This window comes from Cervus canadensis, chromosome 17 (assembly GCF_019320065.1).
Source record: "Cervus canadensis isolate Bull #8, Minnesota chromosome 17, ASM1932006v1, whole genome shotgun sequence".
In the NCBI taxonomy this organism is placed as follows: domain Eukaryota; kingdom Metazoa; phylum Chordata; class Mammalia; order Artiodactyla; family Cervidae; genus Cervus; species Cervus canadensis.
Genome location: NC_057402.1, coordinates 3,695,929 through 3,719,068, shown reverse-complemented (window position 1 = coordinate 3,719,068; position 23,140 = coordinate 3,695,929). Strand labels below are relative to the sequence as shown.

General features: G+C 54.9%; 1 protein-coding gene across 5 annotated transcripts in view; it reads right to left on the bottom strand.

Annotated features, from left to right (window-relative positions):
- LOC122455316 overlaps positions 1 to 17,828 on the bottom strand; it is a 34,961-nt gene extending 17,133 nt beyond the window's left edge. Inside the window, exons 1-6 of one of the 5 annotated variants that reach the window (XM_043490350.1) lie at positions 17,713 to 17,828; positions 14,875 to 14,953; positions 13,928 to 14,648; positions 12,159 to 12,274; positions 7,767 to 7,942; positions 7,509 to 7,642 (exon numbers count right to left, since the gene is read on the bottom strand). The gene's annotated coding sequence lies outside the window, so the exon portion shown is untranslated. Of the gene's footprint in view, positions 1 to 7,508; positions 7,643 to 7,766; positions 14,649 to 14,847; positions 14,954 to 17,712 lie in introns of all 5 variants that reach the window. The other 4 variants (XM_043490353.1, XM_043490352.1, XM_043490354.1 and 1 more) reach the window with 4 other exon arrangements.
- Between the last annotated feature and the right edge of the window lie 5,312 nt (positions 17,829 to 23,140).

Below are 23,140 nucleotides of genomic sequence, written 5' to 3'. Positions count from 1 at the left end.
GCTGGGTTGCAGTCGTAACAGACGAAGACACTGCAGAGATGAGTCAGCGTCTGGAACCAAAGGAAAACACAAGCCTCCTTCTAGGGTCCAGAGGAACAACTGTCGCAAGCAAATGATTGGAGACCTCATAAACGCATGCGCTGCGCTCACGATCCACGCAGGAAGGAAGCCCTGCTGACTACACCAAAATCATCCTCCGGGACTTAGGAGAGTTAGAAAACCCTAGCTCTGTTTCTCAGGAAATGTCTTCTTTCTTTTTCTTTTTACTGAAGTATGGTTGATTTGCAACATTGCTACTTCCTGTGGTACAGCAAAGTGATACATAGATTTACGTTCTTTTCTTAATATTCCTTTCCACTATGGTTTATCATAGGATATATATTTTTTAATCAGAGGATACATGCTTTACAATGTTGTGATAGCTTCTGCTGTTCATCATCATGAATCACCTACACATATACTGCCTCTCAAGATTTTTAAAGTTCCTCTATTCTAGGGGCAAATGAGACCTCTTTTATCTGGCATGTCTGGTACAAATCATTTGTGGATCAGTCATAATTATATATCTATGTGTATGTGTGTATATATATGACTATGACTGACTTGTGTTGTAAGGTAGAAACCAACATAACACTGTAAAGCAGTTTTCCTCCGATTAAAAAATAAATTTAAAGAAATAAAATTTTTAAAGAATTTTTCCTACTGTAATATATTTTTCCCCCAAAATCTTTTATATTATACTAATTAGTCTACTTTTCTTCTATACAATAAATACTGTATTGAAATTGAAAAAAAAATATATATCGTTTGTGGGTGTTGAGTGCAGGGGAAAGACGGAAAAGGACGATTTTTCATAAAATGGTGATTCTCGGAAATAAAAGCTCGCAGTCTATCCAAACAGTCATCAGCCTCGCCCTCCTACCTGTTGAGGAGAGACCACCCCCTCACAACTTTCCCCAACAGATGCAAGCTCTTGGCGGACCTCATTTCCTGTACCTTTGTGAAGGCCAGGGCGCGGAACATTACGGGCTCATTTATGAAAACAGGAGAGGTAATTGGGACAGCTTTTGAAATCACGTCCCCCCCCACCACCACCACCAACCTCTTGCCGGCCCCCATCAGCCCTCTGATTCCGGTTGGCCGGGGGCTGGGGATGTTTACATACGCCTCTTCCTGGAATTTCACTCTTTGCTTCAGGAGTGGGCAATTAGAGAGAATTAAGGCCTATTTGGCGTATGTTTACCGTTAATGGATAGAGTGGCAGAGGCACTTGGGAAGGCAGGCTGCCGGTCTAATTGAAGCTGGCAATTTCTCGATCCCTCATTTCAGCTCGCAGGTATTGTAGCAACCAAGGTCAGCAAACAAAGGCTGCGGCTCACCGTGGTAATCACTGGGTGCAGACCTGACCGTGGGTTTTGTGCGCTCTTTATTACCACGCACCGAAGCACAAAGAGACAGCGAGGGATGTTTGCAAAACTGAGTCTGGGATGGGCAGCCAGGGCAGGTCCGGCGGCTGATCACTTTTCCAGAACTTTGCCTCTCTGCCTGATGGCTTTTTTCAGGAAGTTCTCCACGGAGCGGGCCAGGGTGCCCACGGAGGTGCCGTGGAGGGTCTCGTGACTAAAAGGCCCCGGGGTGAGCCGCAGGGGAGGGTGCAGCCTGGCACACCCTCCTGGGATGGCAGCCACGGGCCAGGCTCATTACATGGCCCAGAAAGGTGTTCCAGGCCTGGCCGGCGGCCCACCTGCGTGGAAGAATAGGCCACCAAGCTGCTCTGGGCCACGAGCCTTATTAGAATCCGTGTTCACAAAGAGTTGATCGAGAGGACTGGCTGACGACTGCCAATCCTGCTGCCTGGCCACAGGCGGTGGGCCTCCCACCCGGGGCTCCCTCGGGTCTCTGCTTTCCTTGTCTTGGAAGTAAAAGAGGGTGGGGAGACAGAAGACCAGTGATCTCCAGCCCTCTGACTCTCAAGACTCAGCAAACCAACCCCTGAGCAGCTGGAAGGAACCCAGGGCCCCACGGACCCTGAGGTGACCATGATCCTGCACTGCCCCCATTTCACAGATGGGAAAACTGAGGCCCACCGGGGACCAAGGTCATAGTCACAGTGGGAGCTGGGCATAGGCTGGAACCAGGTCCCCAGAGGACCAACGCTGAGCTGCTGCCTGACCCTGGGGCACCCAAAGTGTCCTATCTGGACTCTCTCCTCTGACCGGGCCTGAGTAGCAGGGGGTCCCTGCCCCCAGCCAGGAGGCCAGGGGGGCCCAGTTTGAACACCTGGGGACCCCCATCCCCTCCTCTGGTGAAAGAGCCCCTGTCTTTCTAGCACTGACATCCCTGGCTTCTTCCGCCTCACAGAATACAGAGAACTGAATGGCCACTGCCTCGTTTTACAGACGGGGAAACCAAGGCCCAGAAGCCAGCAGCAACAGACACACCCGCTGAGACTCAGAACCAGGACGCCTTCATCTCATGGCAGGGACTCTGCCCAGGGTTCCTCCAGAGGGGCCCACGTCCTCAGGACAGTTGGGGTCAGCGAGGGTGCCAACTTGATTCCCTCCAGCTCACAGGGGCCCCTTGCTCGGGGTGGCCCCAACCCTGAGCCTCCTGCTGCCTGCCCCCGTCTGTTACCTTTCCTAAGTGCAAGCATCAGCCCCGTGGACCACTGAGCCCCGGAAGCCCCAGTTCCCTAACCCGAAGGAATGACTCCACTCCCCCCGCCACAGAACAGCCCAGAGAAAGGGCCAGAAGGACCAGCACGGCTGTGAGTCTGGACGGCCAGCACAGACGTGTGGTCAGCCTCTGGCCCCCCCGACCGGCCTCCTCCCCAACTTTCCACCCTGGACTTCTGTCTCCTTTGGCTGTTTCTCGGGCATCGGGCCCGGTTTGATCAGATTCTTGTTTACAGGCAGGGCGACTCTGCTTCCCCCTCCTGAGAAACTTGCAAAGAGAAAGCCCCAGGTCGGGGGAGTCCGGGCTGGCCTGGGGTCGCGCCGACGGGGCGGCTGTTTAGACGTGCTTTGTGCGGCTTGGAGCCCCCGCCACGCACACAAGGGCGAGGGGCCCGCCGCAGCCCCCGGAGGGAACACACACACACACACACACACACACACACACACACTCACTCTCTGTTTCAGGGGGAGGTAATTGAGGTTTCCTCTTTTCATGTGAAGAAAGGGCACCTTCTATTGAGAGAATGTATTCACAGAACCTGGGAAAACTCATCTGCGCTGGGCCTCCCAATTATCCCCAGGTGGCTGTTCTCCGTGGGGGGCTCCCCACATTCCTTCTGCGGGGCCTTTGTCTCCATCTGCACCGCCCTGGGAGCTCCCAGGCTAAGTCCCCTCCTTAAACCCCTGCCAAAGACCCTATTCACTCTGCAAAGAGACGCCCGGCAGAAGGTGGTGGGCAGCCTGCCTCCCCCGCCACCCCGGCCCCCCAACTCCCAGGAAGGAGGACTTAAGAACCCTCCATCTGGATTTTTGTTGAAGCCCAAAGAAATTGGAGAGCAATTAGGAGAGTCATGACTACACCCTCCACCACTCTCCTCTCCCTTAATTAATTCCTCTCTCTCTCTCTCTCTCTCTCTCACACACACACACACACACACACACACCCTTCCCAAGTTGGGGCCTGCCCCGGCCGCGGCCGCCCCGCACCTGCTCTGCCTGCAGGCCCCTCATGACCGCCGAGGCCCTTGGCGAGTTCCCCAAAGACGGGGATAAGGGGCCAAGTATCTAAAATCTGGAAGGCACTAGGAATTCGAGGATGTGTGAGCATTCAGAAATGAGCCTCTTGGGCACTGCTAGCAGGTCATCTGGGCACCGAGAAGGGGACCTTCGACCTCTGTTGGATCCAAGTGAACTTGAGACCCCTCCCACTGCTGCTGCAGCATGCGGGGGGGCGGGTGCCTAGGAATGGACACTCTAGGGGGCTGACCTCCTCCCGGTGGATTTCCAAGGATCCCTCATTCTCTTCCCTCCTGGCCCCAAAATACTGACTCATGTCACGCTGATGACTGGCAGCTACCTCAGCATAACCCCTCCTTTAGACACCCCCCCCAAAAAATGGCCCAGCTTCCTGAAGCCATAGGCAGGCAGCTGGGACTTGGGGCTGCCCACAGAAACTGGGGGCACCCCAGAGTGAAAGCCTCCACTCCTTCCCCTACCAGACCACTCTCTTCCTTTCAACATGGGGACCCCATGCTTCAGATGGCCTCATTTGGAAAGCTGTAACTAACTCTTTTCCAGAATTTTCCATCTGTTCAAACCGGGGATAGGAGACCAGGCTAGTCAGACTCCTTTAAGTCCTTCTTTAGGACAGGGGGCAGAGCTCAAAGCCACAGATGGAAAAAGGAACCAGTTCTTGGGGCTCATTTGCAACTTGTTAAATGTCAGTCTTCTAAAAAGAAAATGCTCCCAGCACCCCAGACCTTCTGATTCAGCTCACAATGGCGGTTTCTACATTGTCCACTGCCCTTTAACCCTTTGGGGCCTTAACTTGTTTCCCTCCACACCCCCTTCTGTGTAAAGCTGCCTTCCTCTTTTCAAGGAAAAATTCATTAGCAAGCTCATTAAAGAGGGGTGATTTTTTTTTTCTTTCTGGAAGTCAGATTGGTCATAAAAAAAAAAAAAACACACATTTAAGTTCCTTCATGTAAATGAAGGAATAAGAAACACATGCCTCCCGTTGCCCTTAAGTCTTGCCAGTTTTTGACATTATTTGGAGAAATGTGCTTGGAAATACGTTTGGGGTTTGAGTCACGAGTCAGGAGACACTAGGTCAGGAGCCCTGAAAGCCGCCATCAGTCCCACAGGCAACCTGCAGTGGGAAACTGAAGGGGGAGAAAAGGGGCATTTTCTTCCTTTTGAGACGCACAGAGGCTGTTATGCCCTCAGCCCCTTCCCCATCCCCGCTCCACCGTGGGGGGAGCAGGTGGGGCCCGAGGACCAGCTTTCCAGCAAGACCACCATCTCTTCCCAATACCTGTGCGACCCGGAAGCGTTCAGCTAGAGGCGGCCCTGGGGGCCGGCCCAGTACAATGACAAACGACCAGAGAACCCCTCCCACCCGTCTGGCTGGCGGGCTAGGGCCTCATTTCCACCCCTCACTGCTCAGGCATGGGCCAAGCCACCAAAAGAGAATTTTCCTGAAAATGATCCTTTCTTTCAACACTGGACAATGGCAGATGGATGATGCTACGTTTCAATGTCTTTAAACGAAGAACTTGACCGATTATACCTATCACTCTCTATTTTCTGCTTGAAAAGTGAAAGTCGCTCAGTCCTATCCGACTCTTTGCGACCCCGGACTCTACAGTCCCCAGAATTCTCCAGGCCAGAATACTCGAGTGGGTAGCCTTTTCTTTCTTGAGGGGATCTTCCCAACCCAGGGATCGAACCCAGGTCTCCCGCATTGCAGGTGGATTCTTTACCAGCTGAGCCCCCAGGGAAGCCCAAGAATACTGGAGTGGGTAGCCTATCCCTTCTCCAGCAGATCTTCCTGACCCAGGAATCGAACCAGGATCTCCTGCATTGCAGGTGGATTCTTTACCAACTGAGCCATCAGGGAAGCCCCTATTTTCTGCATAATGACACACAAAATCCAAAATATGTGTTTGCCTGAGGCTGAGCATTCACCAAAGCCTCTAAAACTCAACACAGCCCAAAGACAGGCCATCCTGAACGCCAAGGAGAAGGGGTGGGGGACTGGCAAAGTCCGGGACTGGCTGGGGATCGGCCTCCATCCTGACTCTGCCCATCGGCCCAGCCCACCGGGAGGGGCTCCTGAGACGTCCCTGAAGAGGGAGGCATCCAGGAACCGTGGGCATTTGGCTCCGACGAGTCACACAGATCTTTCTGATAAGCTCCGGATACAACATCCCGGAGCCCGCATCCTGCCCTTTGTAAAGATCCCCTCCTGGGCTCTGCTCCACATCATCATGTTTGCAGGTGGCAAATGCCAGCCTCGGAGTAAATGTCATGGGGCGGAGCCCGCCTGGTGCCCCCTCCCTGGAATTAGGCCTGGGCACACATTCCCTACCTCTCTGCAACCTCTCTGGGGAGTAGAAATAAGCGGACAAAAGGGTCAGCCCCCTGTATGGATACTTCTACCCTTCTCGCCTGCTCAAAATAACATCCCCAGCCCATTCCCCATTCAGGGCAGGAGGGCAGGACTGTGGAAGAGCTGTCCCCCAAATCTGGTTGATGCAAGAGCCTTACAGAAGCTGCGATGGAAACTGGAGACCCTTGAGGAGTATGGGGGTCCAGCCCCTCTGCTCACTGGGCTGCAGGGCTCATATAGGCGGGTACACCCCAAGACAGGGCCCCCAGCTCTGATGTGGTCCCCATCTCCTCTCACAGAGACCCTGTGTGGAGCAACAAGGCACTGGGCCTGGGACAGAGCCGAGCCCACTTGAGCCTCCATAAACATCTGGGGAGTTAAGTCAACTTTGACCCCATCATCCAAGCCCTTCCCATCATCCCCTCCCCAGACCATCCCGGCCATTTAAGTGCCTTCATTCATTCACCCCAGGGACTACCCTGAATGTCTCAGACATGCACACAGAGCCAGCCACCTTCCCCTGAGCTGCTGGCTCTGAAAACACCCTAAGGCCCCTTCAGGAGCCCTGCCATGGGCTGCACTGCCGTGACCGCAGAAAGCAGGGTGCCCTCGGGGGAGCACCCCCGCCCCTGTCCACCTGGGCTAGATACCACACAGGCTACATCACCATAGGGGACCCACCCGGGCATCCGACTAGACCCTCTGGTCCTTAAGGCAAAGCTGGCCTCGGGCCCCCAGAGAAAAGCCCCACCCCCGGGCCTCCAAGTCTCCATTAACGCTTCTTGAATAAACGAAGGTCCCATAAACAAATGTTGAACCCAGAGAGCCTCATGGAGCTGTAACCCCAGTTTTCTTGTGCTCCACCATTACTGATTTTATTTAAACGCACAAAAACATTCCCATCCCGCTGCAATTTCAGGGGTGAGGAGATGAGGCCAAGGGAAGAACTCCCTCAAAAACCACTGTTTGATTAAAGGACATTATCAAAGCCTCGTGCGTGAGAACCCAGCATTCTCACAGCCACCGACGTTTCCATGGCGTGTGGGCAGAAACGCTTTTCCAGCTCCAGGGCGGACAAGCACTGCTGTTTTTGCGTCTCCAAAGGGGCCCGCTAGCCGGGCTTTAGGCGGAGGGCAAATGTCCCGCTATTCACTTCATTACTGCGCTAAGCAAAGCTCCGTAAGGACCTACTATGTGTGTGCCTGGGCCGCACTGGTTCTCAGGAGCCCAGACCCGAGGCAATGCTCTCCACTTACCGTACAGGCGCACGAGGGTCTCAGCTCCCGGCAGCTTCCAGAATGCCCGGTCCCATGGTCGGGGTGGCAGAGAACTTGCCCTTGGAAGTGACCCCCTCCCAGGTTTGCATGTGTACCTCCTCGAACTGAGACATGTTTGAGTAAGCCTGATGAAATCGTGGTGTCTCAAAAAAGCATGCAACTCACCCCAATCCAGGCAGCAGTGTCGCAGCTCGGGGTAGGCGCGAGACGTCGGGTGACCCTCCGGAAGGCGTGCTGCTCCAGGGGAGCTCCTCCACCTCCTCTGTCCAGGCGTTCACGATCCGGGGCCGCCTGGGCTCCTTGGTGGTGGGGGAACAGGTAGAACATTAGCAGGACGGCAAGGCGAGCCCCCCAGAAAAGCCACACACACACACACACACACACACACACACGACCCAGAAAAGGCACAGAGCCTGGTCTCACCTGCCGTCTGGTTTTTGGTGGAGGGAGGTGGCTCTTGGGAGCGGCAAGGACAGGAAGAGGTGTGAAGAGTGACAGGCCCGGGAGCAGCCCCCAGACGGGCCACAAGGTCCGGGGGGGGCGGGGACGGGGGAGCCGAGCCTGGGACTCGCGGGGACACGGCGCTTGGACGGGCAGGCCTGGCAGGACGTAACAATAAGGGGTCTGGGGGGATTGAGGTGGGGAGAAGGGGACAGTGCAAAAGCCTGGCTATAGCCCAGGGTCACTCAGAGCCTGGGCAGCCAGGCCCACAGGAAGAGGTACCCAAGGATGCTGGGGGGGGGGTGGCCTGCCGGGGTAGGGGGGGCTTGCGCCCCGGGCACTGGAGACCCCCTAGAAACTTGAGTCACCCTGAGGGGGAAGGCCTCCTTGCACTGGGGGAGACAGGGAAAAGGCACACAGGTGGGAGGTGGGCGGGGCAGCACGCAGGTAACCACAGGTGTGGGCTCAGCGAGGAAAACCAACGTGTTAGGCAGACAGTCGGATGGCTGAGACGCAGAGGGTCCTGAACCCAGAGAAGGGGGCACAGGGAAGGGCACACAGGTCGGATCTGGCAAGCAGAGCCGGGGGTTGGAGGCGGGGGGCAGTCAACCTAGCAGGGGAGCGGAGGGGAAGCCAGAGGAGGAGCCGCCAGACACAGGAGTAAGGTGGGCAGCCAGGCAGAGGTGAGGCCTGCAGGTCCCCTGGAGGTTCCCAGCCAGGGGCCCTTGGCGGTGGGCAGGCCCCCGTCCGCAAAGGGGGGCGGGCGAGCTGGATGTAGTCCCAGGGGTAGGAGGGCATCCTGGAGGGAGGGGTCCAGCCCGCGGACCCCCAACTCAAGAGGGAGACCTGGTGCGGCCAGAGCCCAAGGGGACACAGGCCACGGCTGCCCCGGGCCACTTCCACAGTCCTGAACGTCAGGGCTGGGAGCCCAGGACGGCCATGAGCACTCAGCTACAGGACAGGCGGGGAGGGTTAGGGGCAGGAGGGGCTGGCTGGCTGGGACCTGCAGCTGAGCCCTGGAGAAGGGCAGGTTCGGGGGCCCCCTCCCCAGGCTTCGGATTCAAAGGGGGCCAGCCGACCACAGCAAGGCAAAGCAGGCCTGCCCCTCGCACCCCACCCCGGCCTGCCTTCTCTATAGAGCAAAAACGTGCTGCTCCAGCGCCCGGGGGCCAACAGGGCACCCTGGGCAGAAGCAACCCCCCGGCCCCCCACCCCAGGGAGGCAGAGGCCATCAAGGGACGCACTAGGGTGGCAGGTGCCCAGCCCGGGGCCGAGCTATGGGCTTGCTCAGTAAGGATCAACTGTTGGATGACGGGATGGATGCGTGAGTCCAGGAAGGGGTGAGACTGGTGGGGCCCCCACTCAAAAGGGGCTGGGGCAACACCCACCCCTCAGTTAAAGGACGTCCACCCTCCACCCTTTAGACCTAAGGCTTCCTGCACTCCCAGTGTCTCCCACCTAGCAGCTCAGCTTTGACAGTCAAGTTCCTTCCTTGACTCACCTGTCCAAACAGCCATACATCCCACATACTCTTACTGAGCCCCATTTTGTGCCAGGCTGGTGCTGGGACACCCAAAGGAGGAGTGGGCTGGCCTAGGACGCCCCCCTGAGGACCAGATAAGGAAACAGGAGTCGGGGAGAGAAGACGGATGGACTACAGAAGGGGGCAGTGAAAGCAGAAAAAAAAACGGGAGGATCAGAAGAACTGGGGGGAGCCTCCGGGATTGACTTAATGGTGGCTGAGCCCTCCCAGGCCCCACACAGGAAGCCGGGCAGGACCCCCGGGCTGGGGGAGTGGGGGGCAGGTGTCCCATGCGCATGGGGAGCGGGGAGCTGTGTCAGTTCAGGTGCAGAAGGGGGGCCACAGAAACAAGGATACAGGTTAAAGCAGTCCCCCGTCCACTCAGGAGTCACGAGCACAGACACCCCACTGCCAGTGGCCTCAGAAGATGAGTTCAGTTGCCTTCCACCTCCTCCCTGGGTTCTCAAATGCTAAAATATTAATGACTCCGGGGCAGGTATTTTAATTATTGGTATGTATTTGAAGGTATGAAGGGTTCTATGGATTTTCTTTTCCTACTTCTAGAAATAATCCTTCTAGAACACCAGGAGCTGCCCCAGAAGTTTACTCTCCACAAACTGCACGGAAGAAGCAAGTTTTGGTGGGACCCCCGATTCTCAGAAGTGCTCACCCCATCCAGCCCCCAAGTCTGGGCAACATCTGGGGTCCCCACCACCAAAAGTGATGGAGTGGCCCCAGCTGGCCATCTGGGCTGCCATCCACACTTGTCATCTAGTGGGCCGGATGGGAGGTGGTTTCGCTGACTCGGGAAATGTCTAAATCTCATCCACCAACACCAGGGGACCTTGAGCCGAGAGGTAAGTTGAGGGAGAGAGGACCATAAGTTTTCAAGTAATCAAGTTTTCTTGCTCCAAACACTCCACTTCTCCTCCCCTCCCTTTTTTTCCCCCATTTGGCGGAAGGTCTGGCTGGAGTCTAAGGTTTAACTGGAGTGATCTAATTGTGATTGATCTGCCTTTAGGTGAGGAACATCTAGAACTCAGGATTCATAAGGGCAAGTTTCTGACTCAGGCACACCTGCCCTGAAGACATGAAAAGGCCCCAGGGATTTCAAGAAGGAACACAGAAGAGGCCTGAGGGGCAGAGCGGGCGCAGGACACATGGGAGGGACAGTTAGGGGGTAAAGTGGGTGACCCAGGTTTGGATACTGGATCTGAGTGGTCCTGACAGACCACTGGCACTCTCATCATGAGGGGCTGAGTGTGAGCCCCCATCTCTGTCCTTCTAAGCGGATGGGGCTGTGCTGGGGTACCAATATCCATCCACTTCCTGACCTGGAAGGGGCATTCCACAGACGCTAGCTCGGCTACAATTGCACGGGGTCTACACCTAGGACTTCCTTTTCTACTTTTCTTACTTTTCATTTGGAAGTCTCACAGGTTTAACACTGGGGAGCCCTAAGTTTAACTGCGGGGTGAGCCCGACCCGCATCTCTGTCTCTCTGCTCCTGGAAAACTGATCCCAGAGGCCTGAGTTGCCCTGGCCCAGGGCTGGTCTGCACGCAGGGTCAAACAAAGGAACTCTTCTGCAGAGCAGCCCTCATCTGTGGCCCAAAGCGGCCTGCAACTTTCAACCTCGCTCCATGCACCGCGAGCTGGGACAGAGGCAGAGACTTGAATGGGGAGCAGAATGAGTCCCTGGGCTCCAGCACCAAAATTAGAAGTGTGGCTTCAGACCCGCTTCGCCCCTGCCCTGCAGCCGCGGTTCACCTCATTATGATAATCAGTGTCTTTCCTTCTCAGACAAAGAAGGCTCCTTATGAGATGAATATTGGAATCCAGCAGCTACCTCATTAAGGTCTACAGCCTCTTCCTTGACAAGGCCCAAGATTAGCCCTGTGTTCATTAAGGGAAAAGGGCAGAAAGTGGAATAAAACTGAAAAACACAGCTGGGGGGAGGGGGAGGGCTCTTTCTGCTGGCCATTCATTCACTGAAAGGCTCCATGTACCTTCGGGATTTAATCACCAGCCAAGGGGGCCAGGAGGAGGGTTTAACCAGGATGCGGGAGGTAAAGAGGTTAAACCCGATAGAAGGAGTTAAAAACCTAAAATGGGGCAATTTGATTTGAAAGCTTCCTGGGACTTGTCACTGGGATAATCAATTGAAAACCTTTTTCCTGTTTACTTTATTTTCGCCTGACCCAAGAAGGAACCTTTCTCTGGATGTGTTTTTTTGGGGGTGGGTTTTCGTATTTTCTAAGTCTCCCTTTGCTCCTTTTTTTTGTCTTGGGGGCCTTTTTCTGGTCTTTGCTTCTTTCTCGCCCCCACCCCCCACTTCTTTCTTCTCCCTTGCGCTCCTTCCTGTGGGAACTTAACCTACAAGAAAATCAGATGGCGACCTTCGCTGTATTTTCTCATGAATACCTGACTGAATTTATTTCAAGTTCCTCGAATAGTGGGGACTTGAGGTTTTACCTGCAGGATAGCCCACCTGACCTGCCAGGTAAAGATAACTATTCTGCAACTGAGAGTAAGGTGGAAAGGCTTGGAAACACTGAGCTACCTCGAGGCTCAGCTCTAGGTGGTTTGGACGCCAACCCGGAGAAGATGCCAAGAGGCAGGTTCTGGAAGGTTCTGGAAGGGCTGGATACTCTTCTAGGAGAGGTTAAGAAGGAGGAGGGCCAGGAGCAGGTGACTCTGTACCGTCTACAGGTCAGGGGGTGGAGGGGAGAGGGCTGTCTGTCAACACCAGGGACCAGGAGCTGGGAAGACCGTGAGAGAAACACTGAATACGTGTCCGTGCGTCCGGGAGCCGGAAACGTGTCCGGAGTTAAGCTCCAGAAAAGTCATTACCTTAGAGCTGGTGGAGTTCAACGGCCCAGAGGAGACCACGAAGCGGTGGGTTGGAGGGGAAACAGAAGGTGAGGAAGGAAGACAGCGTATGTAGATAGGCTTTACAGGAGGCGGGGCTGCGGAAGGAAAGAGACAGAGGCTAGAAAGGAGGCCAGGAGAGGCCCGGAGGCTCAGAAGCTGCTGAGAAAAGCAAAGTTAGGAATTTGGAGGGACTCGCTTGTGGCCAAAGGGCCAGGTCTGAGAGACTAGAGGGGCCGGGGTGGGGGCCTCCTCTCCGTTTACCGTGTCAGACGCCTCAGATGCCCTCATATGAAGGCCGCTTGACAGCCTCTGTTCCCCTAGGAGGTGCAGGCCAGCCCGGGGTCCGGACAGGGAGTTGTGAGGTTTAAATGAATTGATGGTTGCAAAAAGGCCTTTGCCAACTGCAAAGGGAGACATAAATGTCCCCTATAATTACTCACTGGTAGCAGGACGCTCAATTTTACAGCCCACTCAAATCTCACTGGGGCCTGGGTTTTCACTGACCATAAATTATGCGTCCTTACATTAAGGATGTAAAACCCAGTGGTGAAAGCTCCTGCCAGCCTTTGGAAGACAAAAGGTCCCTCCTAATAGCCTGGATTAACTCACAGCAGATCTCCGCCCACTTCATTTGCCACCTCCCAAGTCATCTTTCCACCTTCATTTGCCACATAATCCAATCAGCCCCTTTCAGAAGCCCGGGAGCTATTGTCTACACCAAGCCGGGTTTCTCTAAAGCGGCCCAAGTTGTTTTTGTCTCGTCCGGACAAAACTGGTTGGCTTAAAAGGGGAGGAAAGAAAGTGCTGGTCAAACGAGGACCCCAATTAGCTTCCAAGAGACTTGTTGTCATCATCTTTGTATCACATTCCAGGCCTGGTGTGCGGGGCATATTGTAGGCAGTCCAGAAAATGTTTGTTGAATTAATTCTGTTTTATTTCTTCTGGAATTTATTTATTGAGTGCAAACACACAGCACCTAGTGGGTGCTAGCTGTTATTACTGCGGGGGGGTGTGGGGGGGGGACAAGGCTGGGCATGTGATAATGAGGGACAGCCTCCTGGTGTTAAGTATCTCGCAATTTCCACAGCAATTTACAAAGCACTTTCATAGTGGTTACATCATTTGGCCTTCAAAAGCACCATGTGGGGTAGATAAACGCGGGTGCTTTTTGTGTTGCTTTTTTTTTCCCCCCCTAATCCCCATTTAGGCCATGAAAAGAACTGAGACTCAGAGAAGTTAAGCAACGTATTTAAGGTCACACCGTTATTGAGAGGTGGGACCAGCACATCGTACCAGCATTGGGGCCACCCAAGACCCCCAAGACCACCCCGGGCAGCTGGGATCTCAAACAGGCTGTCCCATTGTCAAACGTTGGAGTGGAAATCAAAAAGGTTCTGAGTGGAACTCGGGGGCCGGGGGGCGGGGGGGAAGGGGCAGCCCCTGATGGCACCCAGGGTCCAACTCTGACCCCTTCTCTTGCCAGGAATGTGACAAAACACTCACACTCCTCCAGCCTCAGCGACCTCACTCTAAGTGTCGCTCAGTTCTGTCTTCTTGTCCTCCACCTTTTAAAATGACTCAAACCGAGGCCACATTCACTCTCATTTGTAAATGAGGTGGCCTCGCTCACGTGGACATCCGACATAGCAATAACAGGCATAGAACATACGGAGTGCTCTGGAAATGACCACATGCACCATGCATATCCTGACTAGGTCAGCTCGACCCCTGGCTCAGTACAGCCCTACCTGGTGCACCAAGAGCCCTGCGGACTGGGCTTGTCCGGAGCGCTGTGGAAGAATAAACGAGAAGCGTGAGACAGGTGATGAGAGGGGCGAGGGGGACGTGGTCGACCAACCTGTTTGGAAAAACGTTAACTGACCGCCTCTTCTATGCCTGGCCTTACCGGCTTCCCTGTGTCGGACCAACACTCACAACACCCTGGGAGGTTGCTTTGCTCGATCCCGTTCCCCAGAAAGGACGAGGAGATCTCAGAGGAGGTGGGGATGCCCCTGGCAGTTCGGTAGCATGGCCTCGGGGCACATGCTCCTTCCAGAAGCCCATCCAGGGCCTTGGAATTGCCAGGGGGATGCTGGTCAAGCCCTTGGCCCAGGTCTCCCTCCTGAGAAGTTCCCAAAGGGACCCTTCCTTTCAGACCATCCTGGGGTGGTGACGGGGTGGATTGAGAAAGACTGACACCTCCCTGGGGATGGTGAAACCTCCAGGTTGATGGAAGGTTAACAAAGCAGACGCACATAGAAAAGCAAAGCATCAAGGCAGAAGCACATCGAAAGTCCGACGTTAACCAGCGCCCCCTCACTAGGGCACGGTTTCAACACTTAGCCAAGAGGGACAGCTGGCTGGTCAGTTCGGGTCCTCTTCATCCTTCGGCGTCCTGCGGAGGCGGTCACTGCCTAGGGGTCGCTTTGTTTGCTGGTGGGATCCAGGAACCCCTGCTCCTGGCGTCCTCTGCAACAGATCAAAGGTTAGAAAGCCAAGTCTAGGTATTAGTTAAAATTGAAATAAATTAATTACAACTAATTAGTTTAAAATTTAAATTGTCTTTTAATTGCTAATGGGCCTGGGGGTGGTGCAAGCAGGGTGGTAGGGGTGGGGGGTTCTGCCCACGGTGTTGGGTTTCAGTTGCCACCAGGATGGGTTGAGGTACCATAAGACGGAGGTGAGCGGCAAGCACCTGGGCATCAGCTCGTCATCCACAGGTGGTCCTTGGAGGCAGGGAATCAGACGGAAGGTGTCCTCCTTGAAGACAGACCCTGGGGCAGGGAAAGGGGGGCACAATTAGAAACCGTCTTGATGACCTCTAACGGCCGGTAGGGGAACAGCAGAGGGAGGGAGGGGGCAGTCCGAGGGAGAGGGAGGAGGCAGTGAGCAAAGAGGAGGAGGGAGGAGGGGGAGGAGGGGGAGGAGGGAGGAGGGGGGAGGAGGGGGAGGAGGGGACTGCGGGTGGAGAGGGGAGGAGGGAGGAGGGGAGTGGAGGAGGGGGTGGAGGGGGAGGTGGGAGGGGAGGGAGGGGGAGGTGGGGGAGGTGGGAGGAGGGGGAGGTGGGAAGCGGGAGGAGGGAGGAGGGGATGAGAGAGGAAGGGGAGGGGAAAGAAGGGTGAGGCAAATGGGAAGGAAGTAGGAAGGGGAGGGGGAAGAGGGGGAGGGGAGGAGGAGGAGGGGGAGGGGAGGGGAGGGGAGGGGGAGGAGGGAGAGGAGCGGAAAAGGGAGGAGGGAGAGGAGCGGAAAGGGGCGGAGGGAGAGAAGTGGGAGGGGGTAAGGAAAACTTGATTGACAGGGCACAAGTGGTCGCGGTGTGCGCATGCGCAACCTGAAGCCTGGGTTAGCAGGCCTACAGCCATTTGCAGACACAGACCACTAGGGGGCGCGCGGCCAGCACCCAGAAGCCAAGAGCAGACACCTGCGCACACCCCCGCCCCCCCCTCCCCCCCGCCCGCGTCCGGCCCGCAGCTGCCCAGGGCACAGCTGGCGTCAGGCGGAGGGGGCGCCCAACAGGTCTCAGGCCTACGGAAGTTGGGCGGGGGGGGGCAGAGCCCACCCTCGCCAATCACGCAGGGCCGCTGGGTCCCCTAAACGCCACGCTGGCCGACGCCAGCCAGAATCCACCTGTGGATTCTATGGGGGGGCCGCTCGCCCCCCCAAACAGGTCCTGAGGTCCTTCTGCGCCCCCCAACTGCAGGGGTCGATCTGGCACCCGACAGAGCTGAGCATTTCAAGGGACAGTCGCCATAGGGGTCTTTCCAGAACAAGATTCCACTTTTGATGGGGAAAAACACCGAAATCTTGGCGCCAACCCCCAGAAAATGCAATTAAATTAAATTAAAATGATAAAGGCCCAGTTTTCAATACACTATTTTCACACACTTATGTGTCTCTGGACAAATGATACAAAATACGGTACCACTAGGAAATAAAATAAAGGTAGCCAAAACCGTCTAAAATTACCCAGACCACCACCGAATCCCCCACCCCACCCCAAATCTCGTCTCCTTTTCTCCGCCACGGTAAGAATCTCAAGACTCCAGCACGATGGCGCCTAAATAACCGTTTCACAGCTTCTCCATCCTACCCAGATGAGCCACACCTTCTCAGACCCTCAAAACCCAAACCGGCCGAAATAAACTCATCTGTGTCCACGCTCTTCCACGACGCCCTAGGTCACGCAATCAGCGCCGACCACGGCATCGCGACCCAGAGCGAAATCCTGTAACGGCTCCCCCAGGGAACCCGGGGGTCTTAAAACATTTCTCCCCTAAGTAGATGCACCCAGAACTCTCCAGGAAATCCCGCGCCCGACCCCCTCCAGCAGGAGAACAAAGGCCACCTCCCCTCCCCACCCCGCCCCCCAAAATTCCGCAGTGCCGCGGGCGCCCTCTGGCGGCCAGCGAGAAAACCTTCCAGAAACCTGCCACGTAGCAACTCGCTCGCGCTCCCCCTCCCCAAGCCCGCCGGCCCACCGTGGGGAGGGGGCGGCGTGGGGGGGTGCTTGACAGGGACAAAGGAAACGGCAAGAGGCGGCTCGATCAAAAATCAAAAGCCCACAACACGTCAGAACCTTCCAGGGACCATCGCGCAACACCGAGAAGACCCCCGATCCCCCAGTTCTCCACTCCCAGAGCCCAGAACTCCCCCAACACGCCCCCTTTTTCTGTATTTCTCTCTTCCCTTTTGACCAGCCCCTTCCAGACCCAAGGACACAGCCTTCCCTCCACCTCAACCCACCCCCTGCCTCTATTCTGCATGCGCCCCTAATCACTTGACCCGCTCCCCCCACCCCCAGCCGCCCTTCTGCACGGAACCCGTCCTCGGGGCGGTGGGGGGGGGCTTCTGGAAGGCTTGCACTTGGGCGCCATATCTCTCCACTATTTTAATAAACCAGAAAATATCAGGTAGCAATGCTACTGTTTGAATTTTGACTGGAGTAGGCTTTGCACTAACCTGTGTTCTTGGATTCGGAACCCCTAGCGGATAAGTACCTCCACTCCTGACACCTACGGCCACCAAGAACCTGGCCAAAACTAGCGGGAAAATATGCCCGGGAGACTCTGGCATTCGGGGGGCTTCCCCCCCACTTCTTAGGGAATGCAGAATGCATCCACCGCCACGTCTCTCGCCACTCGTGATTCTCAAGGTGGCTTCAAACCCAGAAAATCTCGGTTTTAGACCGCGGTGACCACGGCACACTGGCCTCTGACAGGGGGTTGATCAGATTCCTCCCACTCTTCGTAACTGAAGCCACGACCACCCAGCCTACCCTCAGTGACCAGACTGGAGAGGGGCCCTGTGATTCTTTTTTTTTTTTCCCCCGTCCTCCAGGAAAATGTGCCTCGAGACTTTCCTTCCCGACACGATTCCGTCGCCGATGCTCGGGGACCAGGCGAAGTGGTCGCCTTCAGGAGTCGGTCTCGGGTATCTGTCTCGCGGCAGGTCCAGGAGGACGGAGACCAGCCCAGAAGGGGGTGTCGTCTTCCTTTTGCACATCCTTTCGGGCAAAGGATGGCCAACCACTCACCGGGTAGGGAGGTTCTCGCGTGGGCGCCCGGGCTCTCCGGAGGAGCAGCCAGCCCAGGCCAGCGGGCCAAGGCGCGCTCCATCCCAGCTCTCCGCCGTCTGCGCTAGGGGCTGGCTGGGTGGGGTTTATATGGAGGCGCAGAAGGGGTGGTCTCTGACGTCAGTGCATTCTGCTGCAATGCGCTCATTTCTCCAAAAGTGATTGGCCGGAAAAATGAGCCCCCCAGATTCTATGACAAATTGCTCTAGCCGCACCCAGATTGCAGCAAAGAAGGGAGGAAAAAATTCTGCCGCAGTGCCCCTCGCCGCCATGACCAACACCCTGAGCTCGCTGGCGCTTTTTCCCTCCACGAGCCCCGCGCGCCACGCGGGGGAGATTTCTGTGCACGATTTGCTGGGAGCCCTGGACAAGGGGTGGTTGTCCTCAGGCGGGCGGAGGGCAAAGCTGGGGTGCTGGGGGCGGCAGATCGCACACCTGGCTATTTCGGAACCTCTATCAGAGGATGCAGCTTAGGGAAAGAAAATGATGCTTTCTGCTTATTGTCCTGGGAAATAAATTCCCTAGGCAAGACAAGCGGCACCCAAACGTAAGTCGGCGGCTGTCACTCCCTTTTAGCCTACCCGTCCTTTTCTGATCAGGAGACTCCATAGTGCACCTCCGAGTCAGAAAAACCGAGTTGTGAGTTCCCGGCTCTGCCGCTTACGGTCTGGGTACCCAGAACCCGGCAATGCCCCCCTCCTCTGCCAGGAGGTCCGTTTCCTCCACTTTAAAGAAAAGCGGGGGCACCCCTAAGAAACGGAGTTGTAGTAATCTAGACTCGAGATGTGTCCCTATAGGGAAAGTACTTTTCAAGGAGGTCCGTGTCCCACCAGGAGATACATAGGGTACCCCCCTCCAAATCTGAGATCACTTCCCCACACATACAACTTTGAAAAGCGCCCCCCCCCACCCCCGGGGAAACAGGCAGCGACACATGTTGCCGTAGACCAGAGCTTCACGGCCCCGGACTCCGGGACTTGGCACATGAGATTTAATCCTTAACAGGTGCCGCCTTCAGCAGTTCTGCCGGGCACCGAGTGGCAGAGTGGGCAGAACCGTCAATCAAATGTCCTCTCGCAAAGGTCAAAATGCTGTTGAAAGGGACTAAGGATCTATCTTAGGGCGACAGGTGGGTGGCAGCCGAGAGGACAAGGATGAAGCGCCTGGTGACAGAAGAGGGGTAAGAATGAGTGATGGGTCCCTAAGGGGAAAGACAGAGGGGCCCCGCAGGAGGTATCAAGTTAGAAGGAGCTCCCATGCACTTCTGGGGAGCTTCAGAGCCAACAACACCCCTGCCCCCCCGCCCTCGCCCCGCGCCGTGGCCAGCGATCCTGTAGGTGACTAGAAAACTGTCGGGAGATTCTTGGGCAGAAAAGAAGGGACTGAGCCATTTGTGAGCCCACCACTAGAGACAGGGAAGTGAAAACGGACCACCCGGTGGCACGAGACACCAAGCCTTGGGCAGGGGGCTCATTTACAGGCGGGCTGTTGGGCAGATTAAGATAAAGTGGCCTTTGGGGTCCATGGCGAGGAGCTACCTTAAAGTGTCAGATAACGTAAGAGGGGGACAAGAACCCCATTTATAGCCTGGTTGAGAGCGTGCAAGGTACCCCAGAGACTAGAGCCCCGGTCGCGGGACTTGCAAAACTGAAACGCCCGCACCAACCACGGGTGTCAAGAAAGCTTCGAAAAATCATGGCTCCGAGCATCCTCGTCAACAGGAGAGCATTTATTAGCCACGGTATTAATAGCTAGGAAACAGCCGGAGCCAGCGGGGACCAATCAGCGGCCAGGAGCCCCTGTCGTCAAGCCAGCGCGGCCAATCAGACACCCGCAGGCCCGGTTGCTAGCCTCTGGGGGGCAGAGGCGAGGGGTGCGCATTGTCATGGGGGCGCCAGCTCGCCCTCCGCGCGTGGGAAGTCTGCGTGGGAGCGGAGGCGGCCACCAGAGAGCGTCAGTAGTTACGCACTCGGGGTCCCTGGAGGCTGTTCCAGAGACGGCCTCTTGGCGTCATTCTTGCCGCCCAGATAGGACATGAGCGATGCTCTGGGAGGAGCCCCCGCCTCTGGTTGGGGTGCCTCCGAGAGGCCCTGGAAAGAGAAACTCCAGATGGCCAATGCGCATCTCCGTCCTCCAGGCCTGGCCCCCAGGAGGAGAGGTGGGCCTCCCGGCGCAGAGTCCGCCTCTCTGCTTTTTTTCTGGGCTTCTTGGCTCCTCGGCCTGCTGCTCAGAGTTTCGAAGTAAATCCCACTCCTCTTTTTCAAGGTTTCAGTGACAGGCCAAGGTAAAAGACCCTGGAAAGCCTGTGTTTCCGACAAAAGCGCCGCGGGTTTGAATCCTATCTCTGCTCCCTCTTTAACTGGGAGGCTGCTGTCCAGGCCTTTCACTCTGGGCCCCTATTTCCTCATCTGGAAAAAGGAAAGAGTTGGACAAGATGGTCCCCAAGGAGCCTTCCAGTCCTGCTCTGCTTGATTTGAATGTATACATCAGGCGAGTCAAATGTCTTCCAGAACATTCTGCATGACAGTAATTAGTATCAGGTGTATCCTGCCGTCCATGTGGTTACTTCATCATGCTGCTTTTCTTTCCATTGTATTTTATTTTAAACAGAACTCCATGGCAACATGTTTATCCTTCTGGCTTCCTAAAAGAAAGAAAGAAAAAGATAGAGGAGGGAAAAAGGCAGAGAGAAAGACAGACTGCTGTAAACTAATCTCTACTGAGCTTGGTTTAACCACACACACACACACACACACACACACACAGACAACACACACACAGACACACACACAGAGTCCATATGTTTAAATGTTTTTGCTGGCTTTTCTGGAGTTCAGAACCTAACTTTTAAAATATTTGTTGGTCCAAAGCAAAAAAAAAAAAAAGAACTTGAAAGAGCTAACTCTATGATAATATTTGGATCCAAACTGCTTCTCAATCTGAACAATGTCATGCAAGCTTTACTTGCTGGAAGAAAGACATATGAGGGCTCAGATTCGTATCGATAGGGCAAAACAGACAAGGAAATCCAAGTTTGAGAAATGGCTCACTTTCTTTCTGTACATGCTAAAAGCCAACTCTCCTAAAGATCCCTGGAGGAGAGCCAGTGGCCCAGACGCACAGCTTAGCCTGCTGCCTCTTTTTCTTTCTCTTTTTTCACGTAGATCTAATTCAAAGCATACATTTTTCTTCTTTTTTAAATTCATTCTTGGGAGCCCTCAAAAGCCATGTGAGCAGTCTCCTATCCACATGTACATACTTGTGGGCAAGTAGACAAACGTCCTAAGATTCAGCCAGGAAATGAAGACAAGCTCCTCCCATAGCCATCTTCCAGGCATGGGTAAATGTGTTTCCTTATTCAAAACCAGGCTCAGGCTTTTACTGCTCAGCGACCCCTGAGTGCCTGCCCCTCTAAGCGGACCTTCTCAGTCTTCCAAGTAAAATGCTCGTGCTCCCCAGAGATCTCTCCTCCGGGCCGTCTTCCTTCCACACGTCCCGAGGCTGGCCACAGTGATGGCTGATGCTTCTGCCTTCGTGATGCCTAGCTCCAGTGCCAGCCTCTGGCAGTTCAAACCCCCTCAAATCACACATCCCTGAACCACCCTCACTCCCCCTAGACCTCATCCCAAGCCAGAGAAGCAGAAGGGCACACAGAGGGTGTTCCTGTGAACCTGCTTTGTGGTTGGGGAGACTGGAACTATGAGGTACCACCTCTGTGCCTCCTGTAAAGTACAAAACTGGGCACCAAGGATTCAGGGAGAATGATCGGACACAGTCCTGTCTTCTGGGATGCTGGAATTGACAGCAACTCTTCTAGAACAATGGCAATCCACTCCAGTATTCTTGCCTGGAGAAATCCATGGACAAAGGAGCCTGGCAGGCTATAGTCCATGGGGTCGCAAAGAGTCCAACAAGACTGAGCGACTGTCACTCACTTCTAGAACACACACGCGTCTGTGACTGCTACACTAACCACCTTTCAAGAACTTGATTTTGCCCTCAACACAGAGCCTAAGCACTTGAGCTTGGCTTTTAAGGACTTACAGGAGGGATTCCGTTTTTTCTTTCTGCTCTCACTTATCCAAACACAGTTCCTACGCACTCGCCCTGCACGTCGGAAGCTCGGTGGTCCCTGCGGTGTGTCGTGATCCTGGGGTTGGTGAGCAGGGAGCCTCACAGCTTCTTGATCACATGTGGATTTTCTACCCACGACCCCAATGGCAGGAGCATACTGCTCCCTGGAAACCTGAGCTCCGGATGCAGCCCCAACCTTTGCATAGAAGAGTTTGCCAAACTGTAGATATTAAAAGACAAATAAAATGCAGAGCCTTTCATGAAAGGCCACGGATCAAGCTGACTTCCCAGTAGACTGCTGGCCTTCCAGGCAGCGTGTTATGTGTTTGACTCTGGGGTGTGTAGCGTGGGGGAGAGAGGGTAGGCACTGCTCTTTAGAGATCCTTTTCATGATTAGAGCCAATGAAAAAGGAGCTGGAAGGTAATACCTCCAAATTACCCCCAAACCATTAGCTGTTCTGGGCGAATAAATTCTGAGTGGTTTGTCTTCTTTCCACTTTTATGGATTTCTCTACTGACATGTATTGCTTTTATTTTTCTTTGAAAATGCAGCAATCCAAGAAGACTGACCATTTGAGCCTTTTTCTGACGGGCCTCAAATAGGAATATTCTTCTAGTAAGTAAATAAAAATCGTGAGACTCAGGACTCCCCTCCTGAGAAGTTCAACGCACTGTCTCGGATCGTAGCGTTTGAGCATGGGGTGGGTGTGAGGGGGTGCAGGGGCAGCCCCCCAGTCACACTTGCTATCTGGAAAGTCTCTCTTGATTCCGTCACGGAGGTGAACAAATTCCAAGCTGATAACAGCAAAAGAAATGGAACGTCAGTGGGTGCCCATGCACAGAGGGACCTAAGGAAATCCATTTACTAGGGGACGAGGCAGGCCAAGAATGGGGTCTCGGTGAGAAAGCCCACCACTACAGGGTGGATTTTAGAAGTCACATCCTGATACCAGGAGAAGGTGGCCACGTTGCCCAGCCACGTCCCCACCCAGCCCCCCTGGCTCTGGGTGTGGGCCAGCCCGGATTCAAGCAAGGGGTTTTTTTGGCCCAACTCCATGGAAATATTTCCTTCGGTGGAGCAAAGAACTGCTTCATTCAACTGCCTGCGGCTAGGGAGGGGGCTGGCTTTGCTATGTTGACAGAACTGCAGAGGCCTGGGGAGGGGCCCCCAAGGAGAAAATGTATTCCAGGTAGAACAGGACTGGAAAGTTTGCTTTTTTTTTTTTTTTTTTTAAACTAAAAGGTTGCTGACAGTTGAAAAACTGCCACCCCACCCAAGAGGCCCCAGGAGAAGACATCTGTGCTAGATTTCAGC